The 7417-nt window shown below is 36.7% G+C and overlaps 1 pseudogene; it reads right to left on the bottom strand.

The window, feature by feature from the left end:
* Positions 1-282: 282 nt before the first annotated feature.
* On the bottom strand, positions 283-1884 carry LOC131173904 (glycine-rich protein 23-like; annotated as a pseudogene).
* Positions 1885-7417: the final 5533 nt, after the last annotated feature.

Genomic DNA, 7417 nt, shown 5'->3' with positions numbered 1-7417 from the left:
CGTTTAACCTCTTATGTTCTGTTTTTCTTATTTATAGTTAACAAATTAAACATTACTAATTATTTATGTTTATGGCTTCTCAAGTTGTCTTAGGTGTGGCCCTAATCCCATTAATTGTCCGGACCGACACTAGTCACCGAAACAGTGAAATCTACCAGGCTATGCAACGGGGGTGTTACATCACCCCTTTCCCGTAATTTTTCAAAATCCTACCCCGTTTCAGTATATTAATTTTTTAATTGCCCCTGTACGGTCAATTGCCCTCTTTTTAACCCCTCAACTCTAGTGACCACCCCCACCCCCACCCCCAGCTCCAAAATCAGCACCACCACCAGCACCAAATCCACCACCTCCACCTCCCCCACCACCACCAACGCCACCTCCTCCTCCAAGTCCTCCTCCGCCACCTGCACCACAGCCAAAGCCACCTCTGCCCCTCCACCACCACCAAGACCACGCACTCCACCAGACCGCCTCCTAGTCCACCACCACCCCGAACCCCACTATGTGCACCACCTAGACCACCACGGCTCCCCTCCCGTGCCTCAACCATGCCCAATGCTGCCTCCTAAACCACCACTGCCACCTAGACCTCCCCCCCACCACCTCCACCTAACCCACCAACACCACCACCTAGACCCCATCCTCCACCTACTCCACCGCCAATCCCAGCACCTCCACCTCCTCCTATGCCACTACCACCGCCTGCACCACCCCCGATGCCACCACCAAACCCGCCAGGTTTAAAGCCCTTCTTATAAATGCCATGACCTATGCCTCCTCCTCCTTTTAACAAAGGTCGATGAAATAACAAATGTTTATCATCCTTATTATCGCCACTATCATGATCAGCCAGTACTAAAACATGGATGATGTCCCAAATTATGTCCAAGAGGGGGGTGAATTGGACTTTAAAAACAATTTTCGGTTCTTGCTCAAAACCTTTGAAAATTGCAGCTAGGTTCAACTAAATTAACTAATGTGAGAAATGAACAATATAGCTCTATTGACAAGTTGACTCAAGGTTAAGCTATATGCAATCGGATATCGATATAACAGACTATATAAGCATTCAAGAAATATATCGATGTCAATACGTTTTTAATACAAAGAACGAGCAGTATACCAAATATTTCAACTGACAGCAAATCAAACAACATGCAGATTAAATCAGATATCAGCAGTTTTAGCAGTAAACTAATTTTCTCAGTCAGTAGCAAGATCAACAGCATATGATATCAATTTTCATATCAGCAAAAGTATATCAATCATAAAGCTAAATTGCAAAAATGTAAAGAGCAAGAGTTGAGAAAATGAACACTGGAATTTTTATAGTGGTTCGGCTTTAACTAGCCTACATCCACTCTCTCAAAGATCTCACTTTGAGTCTTCACTCCACTATTCTTCTCTTTTCAAGGCAAGAGACAAAGCCCTTTACAAATCTTCTCAACAAAGCTTTTACAAGTAGCTTCACACTTCTACCAAGTGTTATCCCAAACACTTATCACAACCAAGCTTCAATAGGTGCTTGAATGACCTCTCACAAATGATAATAATGTGTTTAAAAACTCACTCTCACTCAATTACAACAGAAACTATAAAGAAGAGTTGAGTAAATAAGCCAATGATGAGCAATAAATCACTTTGAGCACTTTGAATGAAAGCTTTAAAGATTTTGAACAGTAGAGGGACTTTCATTAAGTGCAAAATGGCCAAAGGAAGGTGTATTTATATCTTTGGAACATTTTTTACCGTTGCAGAACTCATTTGAACGTTACAGATACGAATTTCAAGAAAATAGCCGTTATTTTGTCGTTTTCTGCGATGTTGTGCAGAGTTGAAACAGTTAGCGTACTTGAGAAAATAGCAAACCAGTTAGCATACTAAAATAAGTAGCAAACCAGTTAGCATACCAGGAAAACTTTTCTGCATAACTTTCAAAACTATAAAACTTTACACCAAATCATAGTTAAACATTTTTTTAGGCCAATAATAATGATGTTTCAAAGAAAAAATCATTTGAGGGATTGAAAATAAGGATCATTGACTTTTACTCCTCAATTCTTTTCACAAGTAATCCTAAGAAATAAAACTAACTCTAATACTATATGTACCTTCAATTCTGATTTTCAATGCAGCCTTGGAAGGTAACCTTTTCTTTTTTTATCTCTTTTGCTTCGTCTTGTGTTATCCTTAGAATGTCATCCTTTCTTCATAAGCACGAATCCATCATGAAATCCTTTTGTCCTTTTTCTTTGAGATACACAACACTTAAAACAATGTTAGTTTGATTCTAGTTGAGTTTTGGTATCATCAAAATCTATGCTCCTTTGAGCTTGTGGGGTCAACAATCTCCCCCTTTTTGATGATGACAAAACTCAATTGAATCACCATGTAAATATTGATGAGTGTGAGTATGTGTATGAATGTATATGAGAGAATAACTCCCCCTATGTATGTGCTTATATCAACAATTAATCACAAATAACTCCCCCTTAATAATTTCAATAAAACATCCATAAGCATTTTCTTAAGGAGTCAAGTGTGACTAAAGATACTAACTAAATATGCACAATATATACACTAATCACAAATTGTATATCATTCACAAGTGATATCAACAATATGCACACCATAAAGTTATATCAACAATATACTATTCACAAACTATATCATGCACAAGTAATCACAAACTATATCAAGTATCAAGATTACCATTCATTACTTTTCTCCCCCTTTTTGTCAGCATCAAAAGAATATGGGAGAAATCATGCATGTCAAAAATCAGTCGAAATGCAGTGAGTAAACAGTCAAAACAGTAACTGATATAGCAAACTAATTAAAAGTTCAGAAAAAACCAAAAGTAGCAGACTAAGTAGCAAACTAACAAACAGACTGTTAGACAAAATTCAATTAAAATTCAGTTCATCCTTTCAGCCTGGAACTTCTCCTGATTGGTTTTGGAGCAGCCATTTTCAGCTTTTTGGGCTTGACAGGTTTGTCACTCAAGGTTTGAAGAATTGCAGCAGCCAATTCAGTTCCGGGTGTCAAAGGAACAATAGGCCCAGCTGCTAACTTAGTAGTACCAGACTCAGCTGCAGACTTTTTGCCAGTTTTAGTCTTTTTGCCAGAAGGTTTACCAGTTTCCTCTTTCTGTTTGCGTCTTTGTTCTTGTTGAGCTGTTTTGCCCTTTCCTTTTGCAGGAGCAGCAGGAGCAGGTGTCTCGAGTTCTGCCTCAGACTCTGAGTCACTCATATCTTTCCCACTACCTTCTTTGCTGCCTCCATTACCATCATCAGAGTCATCGTCATCTTTTTCTGCTTCAGCTTCTTCCTCTTCTTCCTTTTCTTCCTCTTTCTCTTCTTCTTCTTCTGTTTCTTTCTCTTCCTCTTCTTCTGTTTCTTCTTCCTCTTCCTCTTCTGTTTCTTCTTCTTCCTCTTTTTCTTTTTCTTTCTCTGTTTGAGGAACAGAACCAGTAGCAGCCTTACTGGTTTCTCCAGCCTCAGTGGTTGAAATACCCAAATGGACTTTGATTTTAAACAATTCTTCCACAATCTTGTACATCAACATCAAAGTTCCATCAACTTTAGAGTCAAGAGCATTCATAAGAATAGTTTGAAAACTTCTAAATTTCTGTAGCTCTCCAAGTTCCATTTCAACAAATTCTCTCAAGTTGTTTACTTCCTCCAAAATACCTTCAACATTGAAAGTACCACTTGCACTATCTTTGGAGCTAGCACCTTGCTCAAATCTAAGCTTTCTACCATCATCATCTTTTTGCAAACTAGTGATTGGGATCATATTGGTCCTAAGCTTCTCGGTTTCCAAAGGTATCCCAAAGTCTCTAAATAGACCATTAAGAAGATGAGCATAGGGTAGCTTGTAAGGTGGCTTCCATTTCATGATTTGTTTCAGCATAAAATAGGCAAGATTAAACTCAATTTGGTTCACTATATGCCAAATTATGCAGAGGTCAAGGGTACTCAAATAGTTGGGACTGCCGGTTCTAGGATTCAACACATAAATAATAAAACTATGAAGAATTTTAATGTGTTGATGAGCATGAGTAATGCTAGTTTTATCCTTCACTTCCCCTTTAAACACTTCACCCTCAAAATCTCTTTTGTTAAATCCACCAACAGCAAAAACATCTTTGTGGGAGCAGATTTTGTTCCCACTGTTTGGAATTCCTAGGGCTTTAGCTAATCTAGCTACTGTCACTTCATAAATTGTCCCTTTCATTTTCACCTTAAAAGACTCATCTTTGTCAGAATCATCAACCCTCAAATTTTTATAGAATTCTTGCACTAAATCCACATACACTCCTTCAGTTTCAGAACACAGTTTATCCCATTTTTGATACTCAAACAAAGATTGCAAAGGAACGGAAACTTCAACAAAAGCAGGCCAGTGAATATACCTTGGCTCATGAATAGCCCTCTCCATATGCACAACTGGAGCTTTTGAAATCTTTTTCTTTTTGGTTCCCTTCTCTTGAACTGGCTCGCTTGTTCTTTTCTTGGTTGTTTCTTTTGGTTTACCAATTACCAGAGGAGCATCTTTTTGTGGAGGAGGTGACGCAGGGATACTTCCGTCAGTTGAGTTTGATGATGAGAATGTGGTGATTTTGGCTTTCCCTTTTCCTTTGTCTCGCGCCATAACCAATCTCAGAAGCAAAATAGGCCGTAAGGACAGTGAGGACTGAGATTATAAATTTAGCGATGTGAGCAGCCAATATATATATATTTATATATATAATCAATTTAAGCATATCAACATCCATTTATCACAACAGAGCGCAATGACACAAAAAAAAAATTAGAACAGACAGCAAAAAAAAAATATTCGAGTTCTTACGAATCCATGGCAGTCGATTTATTATTATATACCACATTTCACGAAATGTTAATGCCCAAAAAAAAATTAACAACAAAGCGCTGGAACAGAACAAACAACCGAGAGCAAATCAAAAAATATCAGCACATTACGAAAGCAGAACAAACAGGCATAGAAGAATATGAAACACGATTCCATTAAAGGTTTAGACTTTATACCTGAAATATACTGAAACAGAGTGTGCGAATCGACAAAGAAAAATAACCAACAGCAAATGATTTCTTTCGGCAGATTCAGTGAAATAAAGGAAATGAAAAATTTCGGGGATTTTCTTTTCTGTAAATAATCGATTTAATCGATTCACTGCCAAAGGGTTTCGAAAGTATTTGAGAACAATGAAGGGAGACGATGGCTTGGAATGGTGCGACCGAAATGGGTTTGCAAGTGGAGAGAAAAATGCAGCCGTTCGGGTTCTGAGATACGAAACGACGGAAAGAGGAGTTTTGAATTTTAAAACTGAAAAGACACAACTGTAGGTTTTTGCAGGGAATAGGTAGCGTGTAGCAGAGGAGAGACGGCGAGAAGACTGATGGTTCAGAAGAAAAATTGAATCCCGCGCAAATCAAAGTGTTAAAAAGTCCATTTTGCCCTTAAATACATAATGATGCAATACTTTAAGTAGAGGGGTATTTAAGTAATATGGGCTTTAAACATGCAGAATAGGCGCTCAAAAAAATAATTTTAGAGTTTTAGAGCAATCAGACCTGACTTCCAGTTTGCCAACGAAAAAGTAGGAGCAGTGGTAAAGTAGCAAACAAGAAAATTAGCAAACGAATTAGTATGCCACTGAGATCAAATTCTGCAGATTACTGTTCATATCTGATATGATCCAGAATTTTTCAAATTACACCAAAAATATCAGAATGCATTTTCAACACTGCAAACCAACATATATCACTTCATTTTCATATAGAAACATGAGAATGCATCAAAACTTAATCAAAAGCATCAATCATACCAAGTTCTCTTCTCACTAAGTGGCTTTGTAAAAATATCAGCAAGCTGTTTTTCAGAAGGGACAAATTCGATTTGAATATCACCATTTTGAACATGATCCCTAATAAAATGATGTCTAATTTCAATATGCTTGCTTCTAGAGTGTTGAACAGGATTTTTTGATAGGTTTATAGCACTAGTATTGTCACATCTTATGGGAATGTGATCAAATTTAATTTCAAAGTCTTCAAGCTGTTGTTTCATCCATAAAATCATGCAACACAACTTCCACTACAATATATTAAACCTGATAGAAAGTGCAACAGAAGTTTGCTTTTTACTGTGTCATGAAACTAATGCATGACCTAGAAATTGACAAGTTCCAGAAGTGTTTTTTCTATCCAATCTACTACTAGCAAAATCTGAATCACTATAACCAATAAGATCAAATGATTCACATTTTGGATACCACAAGCCAATATTGTGAGTGCCAATAAGGTATTTAAAAATTCTCTTAACTGCTACAAGATGAGATTCTTTTGGACATGACTGAAATCTTGCACATAAACATACACTGAAATGAATATCTGGTCTAGATGTTGTTAAGTAGAGTAAAGAACCAATCATACCTCTATAAAATTTGTTATCTACCTCTTTACCTTTTTCATCTTTCTCCAATTTAATTGTTGAGCTCATGTGAGTTCCAATACTCTTCATATCCTCCATTTTGAACTTCTTTAGCATATCCTTTATATACTTGGACTGATTTATAAAAATTTCATCTTTCATTTGCTTAATTTGCAATCCAAGGAAGAAAGTAAGTTCACCCATCATACTCATTTCAAATTCACTTTTCATCATGTTGGAAAATTTCTTACAAAGAGAATGGTTAGTGGCACCAAAAATAATATCATCTACATAAATTTGCACAATAAGCATGTCTTTTCCAATTTTCTTAATGAAAAGAGTGGTATCCACTTTTCCTCTTTTAAAATCATTTTGAAGCAAAAATTTACTAAGTCTCTCATACCATGCTCTAGGAGCTTGCTTTAAACCATAGAGAGCTTTAGTAAACTTGTAAACATGATTTGGAAAGTGAGGGTCTTCAAAACCAGGAGGTTGAGCTACATAAACTTCTTCATCAATATATCCATTTAAAAATGCACTTTTAACATCCATTTGATAAAGCATGAAATTCTTAAAACATGCAAATGCACACAACATTCTAATAGCTTCAATTCTAGCAACCGGAGCAAAGGTTTCATCAAAATCAATACCTTCCTCTTGGTTGTATCCTTGAGCTACTAGTCTAGCTTTATTTCTAACTACATGTCCTTTTTCATCCATCTTATTCCTAAATACCCATTTAGTTCCAATAACAGTGCTTTTTAGGTTTAGGAACAAGTGTCCAAACTTTGTTTCTTTCAAATTGATTTAATTCCTCTTGCATAGCAAAAAGCCAATTTTCATTATTTTGAGCATCATCATATGTTTTGGGTTCAAATTGAGAAACAAAAGCAACATTACCAAAATATCTTCTAAGTTGAGCTCTTGTCATCATTCTTTGTGATGGACTATCAAGAAT

Source organism: Hevea brasiliensis, chromosome 15 (assembly GCF_030052815.1).
Source record: "Hevea brasiliensis isolate MT/VB/25A 57/8 chromosome 15, ASM3005281v1, whole genome shotgun sequence".
Taxonomy (NCBI): domain Eukaryota; kingdom Viridiplantae; phylum Streptophyta; class Magnoliopsida; order Malpighiales; family Euphorbiaceae; genus Hevea; species Hevea brasiliensis.
The sequence above is the reverse complement of the archived record's forward strand: the minus strand, read 5'-3'. Positions and strand labels throughout refer to the sequence as shown.